Here is a 7002-nt window from a genome sequence, read left to right as displayed (position 1 = left end):
GGGAGTCCCTCTCCCACTGCAACTACTCTATGCTACTTCTACTCTATCCCCACCCCCACCCTCCTCTAGCTTATCTCTGCACGCTTCAGGCTCTCTGCCTTTATTCCTGATGAAGGGCTTTTGCCCGAAACGTCGATTTTGCCTGTCCTCGGATGATGCCTGAATTGCTGTGCTCTTCCAGCACCATTGCCCTCCTCAGTTCGACGCTGGGAAGATTCTGTCACCGAAGTCAGATGGCAGCTGTTGATCTGAAACCCTTCTCCTGCCTTCAGTCAGTGGTGTTCATGGAGAAGGGCTGAACACTGAGAACCAGAAATTGGTTTTATCACCTTAGGAGGCAATTAGAACATGGGAAAACATAATGTTTCTGCATAGCTGGTCAGCATGAACGAGTTGGACCGAAGGTCCTGTTTCCGTGCTGTACATCACCATGACTCTGTGAAAGGAGTGTTTGTGGGCGTGAGTGAAAATTCGTGGACTGCTTGTCTCCCCTTTGGAAATATCAGGAAATGAGTTGTTTACTGGCTTTTGTGGCATGTTGTCATGTGTATTTATTTGATCAGTGAGGTATCACATCCCTTTTGAAAGACTTCAAAAGAAGGACTTGTATTTATATAGTGTTCTTTTATGTCCACAGGATGTCCCAAAGTGATTCAAAGCCAATGAAGTACTGTTTAAAATGCAGTTGCTTATTAATATGTGCAATGCAGCAGTCAACACATATCAATGTGAAAACAGCAATGTGAGAATGACTACATCACCTATTTTAGTAATGTTGCAAGAGGGGATAAATATTGACCAGAACACAGGAGAACTCCACTGCTTTTCAAAATATTGCTGTGGGATATTTATAGCCTCCCAAGACAGCACACGGGGCGATTGTTTTGTCTCTGATCTGAAAGGCACGATCCCTGACAGTGCAGAACTCCCTCAGTACTGCACTGAGATCAACAACCTACATTTTCTGCTTAAAGCGCTGGGTTGGGAATAACCACCATCACCAGGGATATATTTCCCTCCCGATCCCTATCCGCTTTCCGTAAAGACCATTCTCTCTGTGACTACCTCGTCAGGTCCATGCCCCTCCAACAACCCATCCTCCCCTCCCGGCACCTTCCCCTTCCACCGCAGGAATTGCAAAACCTGCGCCCACACCTCCCCCCTCACCTCCGTCCAAGGTCCCAAAAGACCCTTCCATAACCGTCAAAATTTCACCTGCACTTCCACATGTGTCATTGCTCCCGATGCCGTCTCCTCTACATTGGGGAGACTGGACGCCTACTCACAGGGCACTTCAGAGAACATCTCAGGGACACCCGCAGCAACCAACCCCACCGCACAATGGCTGAACACTTTAATTTCCCCTCCCACTCTGCTGAGGACGTGCAGATCCTGGGCCTCCTCCATTTCCATTCCTTTACCACCCGACACCTGGAAGAAGAACACCTCATCATCTGCCTCGAGACCCTCCAACTCCAGGGCATCAATATGGATTTCTCCAGTTTCCTCATTTCCCCTCCCCCCACCTTACCCCAGTTCCAACCTTCCAGCTCAGCACCGCCCTCATGACCTGTCCTACTTGTCCATCATCCTTCCAACCTATCCACTCCACCCTCCCCTCCGATGTTAGCGGGTGGCACGGTGGCACAGTGGTTAGCATTGCTGCCTCACAGCACCAGAGACCCGGGTTCACTTCCTGCCTCAGGTGACTATCTGTGTGGATTTTGCACATTCTCCCAGTGTCTGCGTGGGTTTCCTCCAGGTGTTCTGCTTTCCTCCCACAGTCCAAAAATGTGCAAGTCAGGTGAATTGGCCATGCTAAATTGCCCATAGTGCTAGGTGAAGGGGTAAATGTATGGGTGGGTTGCGCTTTGGCGGATCGGTGTGGACTTGTTGGGCCGAAGGGCCTGTTTCCACACTGTAAGTAATCACCTTTACCCCCATCTCCATCCACCTATTGCACTCTCAGCTACCTTCTCCCCAGCCCCACCTCCCTCCCATTTATTTCTCCACCCCTGAGGCTCACAGCCTCATTCCTGATGAAGGTCTTCTGCCCGAAACATCGATTCTCCTGCACCTGGGATGCCGCCTGAACTGTGCTTTTCCAGCACCACACTCTCGACTCTAATCTCAAGCTTCTGCAGTCCTCACTTTCGCCTGGGATTAACCCACAGCCTTCCTGAGAAAGGCTGTCAATTAAGATATGGCTGGCAGTGTAGTGAGGGGAATGAGGGGAGTTCAGAGGGCATGCTGAGTGGAGGGGTGTGAGAGGCTTGAAGCGAAATAGGAGAAGGAGAACATAAATGATAGGAGAGCTTTGTGGGGGATGAGAAGACAGTATAGTGACGAGAAGTATGTAAAATGTGAAGAGTGTTTACCATTGTTTTGTTAACACGTCTATGCTTTCTAATACTGCAATAGTGATCCAGAGGGCAAAATACTTCAAAGAACTGAATTTGAATTTGGGTTTAAAACTAAAGCTGGCAATAATTGCTATTCAGAATGTGGTAGTGAATGGTCTTCTCTTTGTTATGGAGTCTAGGTTCAGGGAACAGACTGAAAATTGATCAACGATACTTCAGGAATGAGCTTAGATAGCGCAAAGTGAAGATTTTGAGGGGTGACTTTATAGAGGTTTATAAAATTATGAGGTGTATAGATAAGGTGAATGACTGATGTTTTTTCCCTAGGGTGGGGGACTTCAAGTCTGGGGGTATATTTTTAAGGTGAGGGGAGAAAGAGATAAAAAAGCCAAGCGGGGCAGTTTTTTTACACAGAGAGTAGTTTGAGTGTGGAATGAACCTCTAGAGGCAGTGGTGGAAATAGATGCAGTTACAACGTATAAAAGACCCAGTGAAAACACACTGGATGATAGATCAGTTGTTCATGATTAGTGTGAGATTGATGTTTATTTTCGATTACCTGGACTTGCTCTTCATTGTCGACCTCAATCAGACGCTGGGTAGATTCTACTCCAGAGGTCAGATGGCACCTGTCGACCTGAAACCCTTCCCCAATCTTCAGTCAGTGATGTTAAGGGAGGAGGAGGGTGAAACATTGAGAACTGGAAGAGTAGGCATTGACCAAACCTTCGAGAAACTGCTGGATTGTTGCAAAATCTCCACAATTGTCCTTCCCCTTATCCATCTTCATCAAGTGTGCTGACCCCAACAGTGTCACCCATACCTCACTGAGGAGCAAGCATTCTTGCCCATAACAGGAGTCATCAGGTCATACAACACAGAGACAGACCCTTTGGACCAACCAGTCATAATCCCAAACTAGTCCCTCCCGCCTACGCTTGCCTCATATCCCTCCAAAATTGTCTCACTCTTGTATTTATCTAATGTCTTTAAAATCTTGTAACTGTACCCGTTTCCACCACTTCTTCTGAAAGTTTCAAATTACACCTTATGCCTTCTTTAAATCTTCCTCCACTCACCTTAAAAATATGCCCCCTGGTCTTGAAATCCCCCATCCTAGGGAGGAGACACCTTCCATTCACCTTCCTATAAGGTTTATCAACCTCCTGAGCTCCAGTGAAAAATGTCCCAGTCTTTCCAGCCTCTCCTTATAACTCAAACTGAGTCCATCCTAAGTACTACCCCCATCTTTTTGAGAAAATTAATACTGGACAACAAATGCTCACATCCCAGGGAATGAATAATAAAAAATAATCCTGAGACCCTTATGATAATACTTGTGTACATACACAGGAGTGAGAAGAAGGAGTCAGCTATTCAGCCCTTGAGCTGACTCTCTCTTCAGTAACGTCATGGTTGACCTGATTATTCTACATTATTCCCATCTGTTCTGTAACCCTTCACTCTCTAGCTTGTCAAAATATTTTAAAAATATTCAAAAATTCTGCTTGCGGTATTTTTCAAGAGAGTTTCAAAGACTCCTGACACTGTGTGAGAAAACGTAGAGGCATAGAGTTATGTAGCATGGAAACAGAGTTTTTGGTCCAACTCCTCCATGCTGACCAGAAGGGCCGGTATAACTCAATGACTCTATGTCTCGAATTCTCCTCATCTCTGTCTTAAATATTCAACCCATTATTTTTGAACGGTGGCCTCTATTTCTATTCACCCTGTCAAGCGCCCTCTTACTCTTCTAAACTCCAACACATACAAGCCCAGACTGACCAACCTTTCCTCAATAGTCAACCCATCCATCCCAGGTAAACTCTGGAAAACCTTTTTCTGAAGTACTTCCATGGCATTACTGATTGTTGTAAAAGCCTATCTGGTGTTCTTCATTAGGGGAAGTAAATTTGCCATCTTTTCTTGTTGACCCATTGTCCAAACACGTCGCAATGTGGTTGACACTTAATTGCCCTCTGAAATGGCGGAGAGAGCATCCCAGATCAGTGCCCCATGGAAGAAAATGTTGCTGTTAGCTAGTTTACAACAATGGCCCCAAGAATCAGAAACTTCAATTAGGAGGATGGATTGAAAAAAGCGGAACTGTTTTCCTTGCAGAGAAGAAGAAGGTTGTGAGGAGCTTTGGAAGAGACTTTTGAAATCACGAATGGGCTGGACAGAGCAGATGGGCAGAAACTGTTCCTACTCATAAAAGAGAAAAGAACGAGAGGGCATAGATTTAAAGTGGTGCGTGTGTGAAACAAGAGCGATGTGAGAAAAATAACCTTTTCACTCAGCGAGGAGTTAGGGTATGCTTTGCGTGAAAAAGTGGTGGAGGCAGGTTCAAGTGAAGCATTTAAAAGAACATTACATGATTAGTTGAGAGGAATAGTGAGCAAGGGTGTGGTGGGGATGTGGGGGGGCAGCAGTAGATTGCCAGAAGATATTAATATTTGTTTTATTCACTTGCGGGATGTGGGCATTGCTGGCTTACCAGCATCTATTGCCATCCCAAGTTGCCCTTTTGAAGACGATGCTGAGCTGTCTTCTAAAGAGAGAATGCAGGCACAATGGGCTGAATGGCCTTTTCCTACACCATAACAATTCCATGATTTAACAATTGGAATCTTCGGTGACAAGGTGATCTTGCAGAGCAAGTTTCAGAAGTTTCTTTTAAAAATCTACAAGACCATTGACAGTTTAATTGTATCACAGACTTCAAAGAATGACGTTCAGCTAGTGAATAATGGAATCTCATTTCCAAGCTTTCCTGAGCAATTTTCTTTTCAAGAGTTTATCTAATTTCTTTTGAATCTTGCTGTTGATTCAACTTCTAAGAGGTACATTCCAGACTTTAATAACTCGTGTTGCTTGATACATTTCTCCTGTGGTTCACTTGTCAATTATCTTATGTCGTCTAATGCGATCTAGTAACTGACCCTCTTGTCAATGGAAACAGCTTATTCATGAGTCTAAACCCATCATCATTTTGAATACCTCTCTTAAACTTCCCATTGCATCTGATGTTCCTGTCATTAGATATAATTAGCAGAGAATATCATCTCGTTTGGTCTGTGTTGATGGCTGTGTTCTCACGTTCTTCCTCGGTTTAATCTCAGCCCATCGACACTCCTTGCTGTACCTTTCTCCCTGACACATTTATTTAAACTGCCCTTAAACACATCTAACTTTTTAAAAATCCAGTCTCTGAACGTGAGCATCGCTGTTTGGGCCAGCATTTCTTGCACATTCCTAGATGCCCATGAGAAGGCGCTAGTGAGTTATCTTCTTGAAACACAGCAGTCCATGTGCTGTAGATAGACCCACAATGCAGTTAGGGTGGGAGTTTGAGAATTCCAATCCCACAATACTGAGAAACGGTGATACATTTCAAATTCAGGATGCTGTGTGGCCAGACGGGCCACTTGCAAGTGATGGTGTTGCTCATGACCTTCTGAGTGATAGAGGTCTTTTCCCTGGGGTAGGGGAGTCCAGAACTAGAGGGCATAGGTTCAGAGTGAGAGGGGAAAGATATAAAAAGGACCTAAGCAGCAACTTTTTCACGCAGAGAGTTGTGTGCGCGTTTGGAATGAGCTGCTGGAGGAAGTGGTGGAGGCTGTTACAATTACAGCATTGAAAAGGCATCTGGATGGGTATATGAATAAGAAGGGTTTAGAGGGATATGGGCCAAGTGCTGACAAATGAGATTAGATTAGGATATCTGGTTGGCATGGACGTGTTGGACCGAAGGGTGTGTTTCCGTGCTGTACATTTCTATGACTGTATGTGGGAGGTGCTTGGAAGGTGCTGTTGAAGGATGATGAATGTTTCAAGAAAGTCTCAACTACAGTGCTTGGCATAGAATCAGTTGATGTGTTGTATTTGGACTTGGAGAAGGCGTTCGATAAGATAACTTACAAAAGCTCAAGGCATAAGATTAAAGCCCACAGTGTTGGAGGTAATACATTTGCATAGATAGAGATTTGGCTCATGGGCAGTATTGTCATGTATATATAGATGAGAGAGTGTTTTGATCATTAGGACAATCAAGAATTATGGGGAAAGGGCAGATAAGTGGACATGAAGACTATCAGATCAACCAGCACATTGAATGGCCTATTTTTTAGGGTTCCATAGTCTTATAGAAACAGAATTAACATTTCAAGTCTGGTATGACTCATCTTCAGAACTGAAGATGTACTGAGTTTCTCCAGCATCCTGTATGTTTCTTTCAGATTTTAAATTCCTTTAATCTTTATTCCTTCCTCTCTGAACACCTAACGTCGTCAAAACCTTAATTGCCCTGTTATCACAATGTGGGAACGAGCGATTTGCATATTGGCTGCCACTATTCTGCAACATTTCACAAATACATCAGTGGCTGCAACACACTTTGGGATGTCCAGCAGTTGTGAAAAGCCCTGTCTAAATATAATCTGAGGAAGGATGCTTTGGAATGGAAAGAATGCAACAAAGGTCTACCAGTATGCTGAGGGAGTGACATTACTGAGGGACATGATTAAGATGGAATGGCATCCCACACACACTGCCACTCAGTAACCTTGCATGAACAGCCTGCGTTACTGATTACATTTCTACTTCTCTTCATTCTGCTCCCTCACACTGTCTCTCAGTG

General features: G+C 44.5%; 1 protein-coding gene across 2 annotated transcripts in view; it reads left to right on the top strand.

Moving 5' to 3' along the window:
- LOC122553835 (BCL2/adenovirus E1B 19 kDa protein-interacting protein 3-like) overlaps window positions 1–7002 on the top strand; it is an 86231-nt gene that overhangs the window by 17821 nt on the left and 61408 nt on the right. The gene's annotated exons all lie outside the window — the stretch shown is intronic.

Source organism: Chiloscyllium plagiosum, chromosome 1 (genome assembly GCF_004010195.1).
Source record: "Chiloscyllium plagiosum isolate BGI_BamShark_2017 chromosome 1, ASM401019v2, whole genome shotgun sequence".
Lineage (NCBI taxonomy): Eukaryota > Metazoa > Chordata > Chondrichthyes > Orectolobiformes > Hemiscylliidae > Chiloscyllium > Chiloscyllium plagiosum.
Note: the sequence above shows the minus strand (reverse complement) of the source record. Positions and strands in the feature narration are given on the sequence as shown.